The sequence below is a fragment of the Bufo bufo genome, chromosome 6, assembly GCF_905171765.1.
Source record: "Bufo bufo chromosome 6, aBufBuf1.1, whole genome shotgun sequence".
NCBI lineage: Eukaryota > Metazoa > Chordata > Amphibia > Anura > Bufonidae > Bufo > Bufo bufo.
Window position 1 is genome coordinate 221,501,997 of NC_053394.1, and position 5,797 is coordinate 221,507,793.

The following is a 5,797-nucleotide window of genomic DNA, read 5'->3' on the forward strand; positions in this document are numbered from 1 at the left end:
GAGGATGGCCTCAAATCGTGCCCTGGACATAGCAGCAGAGAACATGGGCATGTGATGAATCGGGTGCATTGACCAATATGACCGCAATTCATGCTTTTTTGTCAGGCCCATGTTGAGGAGAAGGCCCAAAAAAATTTTAAGTTCGGAAACTTGGACTGGTTTCCACCGGAAAGGCTGGGCATAAAAGCTTCCCGGGTTGGCGGATATAAATTGTGTGGCATACTGGTTGGTCTCTGCCACGACTAAGTCCAAGAGCTCCGCAGTCAAGAACAGCTCAAAAAATCCCAGGGCCGAACCGATTTGAGCCGTCTCAACCCGAACTCCAGACTGGGCGGTGAAAGGGGGAACTACAGGTGCGGCTGAAGTTGGTGACTGCCAATCAGGGTTTGCCAGCACCTCAGGGATTCTAGGGGCTCTACGGGCCTGTCTGCGCGGTGGCTGCGACGGGGTAACTAGTGCACGTGCCACCGTACCAGCTTCAACTGCCCTTCTGGTGCTCGCCACGTCACCATGTTGTACGGCAGTGCTGGTACTAGGTCCAGGGAGGGCTGCGCTGCTGGTGTATGCCTCACCACGTGATCCGGCAGCGACAGCCCCACTCTGCTGCTCTTGAAGCGGATCCTGCATAACCTGTGGTCTAGCGACACGGGGCCGGGTACGCCTGGTGCTGCCAGGAACCTCCACCTCCTCGTCCGAACTTTGGGTCAGAGAGCCACTGCTTTCCACAGGTTCATATTCTGACCCGCTAGATTCATCAGATGAGGGTTCCCACTCCTCATCCGACTGGGTCAGAATCCTGTAGGCCTCTTCAGAAGAATACCCCCTGTTTGACATTTTGGACTACTAAATTTAGGGGTATTCCCTGAGACTACCCAAGAAAAAAAGCAAGCCTGTCTTACAAAGGGGAGGCTAGCGAAGTACCGGAGGCCGCTGCGGTTGATAAAAAATATCAAAACTGATTTTTTTATTGCCGCAGTGCGTGTAAAATGAATGTGCAGTGATCAAAAAATATATATTTTTTGTCACTGCGGTGGGGCGGGCGTGGATGAACGCACGTGTGGGCGACCGATCAGGCCTGATCGCGCAAACACTGCGTTTTGGGTGGAGGGCGAACTAAAGTGACACTAATACTATTATAGATCTGACCGTGATCAGTTTTGATCACTTACAGATACTATAAAAGTACAAATGCTGATTAGCGATACGCTATTCAGCGAATAAAAGTGACTGCGGTGCGGTGGGGTGGGCGCTAACTGATGCTAACTACCTAACCAAGGGGCCTGAACTATCCCTAAAACCTAACAGCCAATACTAGTGAAAAAAAAAAAGTGACAGTTTACACTGATCACTTTTTTTCCTTTCACTGGTGATTGACAGGGGCGATCAAAGGGGTGATCAAAGGGTTAATTGGGGTGCAGGGGGGTGATCAGGGGCTACAGTGAAGTGTTTGGTGTACTCACAGTGATGTCTGCTTCTCTGCTGGATCCAACCGACGAAAAGGACCAGCAGAGGAGCAGAGAAGCCATATAACAGATCATATTTACTAATATGATCTGTTATATGGCTTGTGATTGGATTTTTTAAAAATCGCCAGCCTGCCAGCCAATGATCGTTGCTGGCAGGCTGGTGACGAACTTGTTCTTTAACTTTTGCCGGCCCGCGATGCGCATGCGCGGGCCGGCTTGGAGCGAAATCTCGCGTCTCGCGAGATGACGCGTATATGCGTGACTGTGCGCAGCGCTGCCACCTCCGGAACGCGAATCTGCGTACAGCGGTCCGGAGGTGGTTAACTTTGCTACCTCATAGCTAGCCCTTGTGGCATTTTCATTTGACTCACGGGCTCTTGTAAAAAATCGCTGTTGAGACATTAAAACAGCTTCAAGTTGCTTCACCTTGTCACTGCGGTCGCGCCCTGGTAGCTTGACGTATGTGCTGTGTCTCGACTGGTAGTGTCTCTTGACATTAAATTCCTTATTAACAGCCACAGTCTCTTGGCATATTAGACAAACACAGTGATTCCGTATTTCAGTGAAAAAATATTCCACTTTCCACCTGTCCTGGAAGCCGCGTCACTCACTCTCAACTTTTCGTTTCTTATTTGTAGTTGTCATTATAAAAATTGGCCAGATGGGGAGAAGTTATTTGTAGAGAGTACTAGGAGCACAATCAGATAATCAGATTCTAGCCCAGTGACGGGTTAATGAAGGGTATGACAGCTTGCTACCACTGAGTCGGATTATGCCCCCTTTTCTGCTTTAGTTCACAACCCAGCCTGCAAGTGTGTGTTTTTTTCCCTCAATAGACTCAAATAGGCTCAATAGACCTTATGGTCGCTCTGGCCTTGTGGTTGTAAGTGTGGAGGTGCAGGGAGAAGGAAAGGCAACGTTAATTGGTGATGACTAAAGTTGAGCGAACACCTGGATGTTCGGGTTCGAGAAGTTCGGCCGAACTTCCCGGAAATGTTCGGGTTCGGGATCCGAACCCGACCCGAACTTCGTCCCGAACCCGAACCCCATTGAAGTCAATGGGGACCCGAACTTTTCGGCACTAAAAAGGCTGTAAAACAGCCTAGGAAACGGCTAGAGGGCTGCAAAAGGCAGCAAAATGTAGTTAAATCCCCTGCAAACAAATGTGGATAGGGAAATGAATTAAAATAAAAATAAAATAAATAAAAATTAACCAATATCAATTGGAGAGAGGTACCATAGCAGAGAATCAGGCTTGATGTCAGAAGAGAATCAGTCTTCATGTCATAGCAGAGAATCAGGCTTCACGTCACCCAAAACTGGAACAGTCCATTGTCAGATATTTAGGCCCCGGCACCCAGGCAGAGGAGAGAGGTCCCATAACATAGAATCTGGCTTCATGTCAGCAGAGAATCAGTCTTCATGTCATAGCAGAGAATCAGGCTTCATGTCATAGCAGAGAATCAGGCTTCACGTCACCCACCACTGGAACAGTCCATTGTCAGATATTTAGGCCCAGGCACCCAGGCAGAGGAGAGAGGTCCCATAGCAGAGATTCAGGCTTCATGTCAGCAGAGAATCAGTCTTCATGTCATAGCAGAGAATCATGCTTCATGTCACCCACCACTGGAACAGGCCACTGTCAGATATTTTTAGGCCCCGGCACCCAGACAGAGGAGAGAGGTCCCATAACAGAGATTCAGGCTTCATGTCAGCAGAGAATCAGTCTTCATGTCATAGCAGAGAATCAGGCTTCATGTCACCAACCACTGGAACAGGCCACTGTCAGATATTTTTAAGCCCCGGCACCCAGACAGAGAGAGGTCCCATAACAGAGATTCAGACTTCATGTCAGCAGAGAATCAGTCTTCATGTCATAGCAGAGAATCAGGCTTCACGTCACCCACCACTGGAACAGTCCATTGTCAGATATTTAGGCCCAGGCACCCAGGCAGAGGAGAGAGGTCCCATAGCAGAGATTCAGGCTTCATGTCAGCAGAGAATCAGTCTTCATGTCATAGCAGAGAATCAGGCTTCATGTCACCCACCACTGGAACAGGCCACTGTCAGATATTTTTAGGCTCCGGCACCCAGACAGAGGAGAGAGGTCCCATAACATAGAATCTGGCTTCATGTCAGCAGAGAATCAGTCTTCATGTCATAGCAGAGAATCATGCTTCACGTCACCCAACATTGGAACAGTCCATTGTCATATAATTTAGGCCCCGGCACCCAGACAGAGGAGAGAGGTCCCATAACATAGAATCTGGCTTCATGTCAGCGACTCAGCAGAGAATCAGTCTTCATGTCATAGCAGAGAATCAGGCTTCATGTCACCCACCACTGGAACAGGCCACTGTCAGATATTTTTAGGCCCCGGCACCCAGACAGAGGAGAGAGGTCCCATAACAGAGATTCAGGCTTCATGTCAGCAGAGAATCAGTCTTCATGTCATAGCAGAGAATCAGGCTTCATGTCACCCACCACTTGAACAGGCCACTGTCAGATATTTTTAGGCCCCGGCACCCAGACAGAGGAGAGAGGTCCCATAACAGAGATTCAGGCTTCATGTCAGCAGAGAATCAGTCTTCATGTCATAGCAGAGAATCAGGCTTCACGTCACCCACCACTGGAACAGTCCATTGTCAGATATTTAGGCCCAGGCACCCAGGCAGAGGAGAGAGGTCCCATAGCAGAGATTCAGGCTTCATGTCAGCAGAGAATCAGTCTTCATGTCATAGCAGAGAATAAGGCTTCATGTCACCCACCACTGGAACAGGCCACTGTCAGATATTTTTAGGCCCCGGCACCCAGACAGAGGAGAGAGGTCCCATAACAGAGATTCAGGCTTCATGTCAGCAGAGAATCAGTCTTCATGTCATAGCAGAGAATAAGGCTTCATGTCACCCACCACTGGAACAGGCCACTGTCAGATATTTTTAGGCCCCGGCACCCAGACAGAGGAGAGAGGTCTCATAACAGAGATTCAGGCTTCATGTCAGCAGAGAATCAGTCTTCATGTCATAGCAGAGGATCAGGCTTCATGTCACCCACCACTGGAACAGTCCATTGTCAGATATTTAGGCCCAGGCACCCAGGCAGAGGAGAGAGGTCCCATAGCAGAGATTCAGGCTTCATGTCAGCAGAGAATCAGTCTTCATGTCATAGCAGAGAATCATGCTTCACGTCACCCAACATTGGAACAGTCCATTGTCATATAATTTAGGCCCCGGCACCCAGACAGAGGAGAGAGGTCCCATAACAGAGATTCAGGCTTCATGTCAGCAGAGAATCAGTCTTCATGTCATAGCAGAGAATCAGGCTTCACGTCACCCACCACTGGAACAGTCCATTGTCAGATATTTAGGCCCAGGCACCCAGGCAGAGGAGAGAGGTCCCATAGCAGAGATTCAGGCTTCATGTCAGCAGAGAATCAGTCTTCATGTCATAGCAGAGAATCATGCTTCACGTCACCCAACATTGGAACAGTCCATTGTCATATAATTTAGGCCCCGGCACCCAGACAGAGGAGAGAGGTCCCATAACATAGAATCTGGCTTCATGTCAGCGACTCAGCAGAGAATCAGTCTTCATGTCATAGCAGAGAATCAGGCTTCATGTCACCCACCACTGGAACAGGCCACTGTCAGATATTTTTAGGCCCCGGCACCCAGACAGAGGAGAGAGGTCCCATAACAGAGATTCAGGCTTCATGTCAGCAGAGAATCAGTCTTCATGTCATAGCAGAGAATAAGGCTTCATGTCACCCACCACTGGAACAGGCCACTGTCAGATATTTTTAGGCCCCGGCACCCAGACAGAGGAGAGAGGTCCCATAACAGAGATTCAGGCTTCATGTCAGCAGAGAATCAGTCTTCATGTCATAGCAGAGAATCAGGCTTCATGTCACCCACCACTGGAACAGGCCACTGTCAGATATTTTTAGGCCCCGGCACCCTGACAGAGGAGAGAGGTCCCATAACAGAGATTCAGGCTTCATGTCAGCAGAGAATCAGTCTTCATGTCATAGCAGAGAATCAGGCTTCACGTCACCCACCACTGGAACAGTCCATTATCATATATTTAGGCCCCGGCACCCAGACAGAGGAGAGAAGTCCCATAGCAAAGAATCTGGCTTCATGTCAGCAGAGAATCAGTCTTCATGTCATAGCAGAGAATCATGCTTCACGTCACCCACCACTGGAACAGTCCATTGTCACATATTTAGGCCCAGGCACCCAGGCAGAGGAGAGAGGTCCCATAGCAGAGAATCTGGCTTCAAGTCAGCAGAGAATCAGTCTTCATGTCATAGCAGAGAATCAGGCTTCATG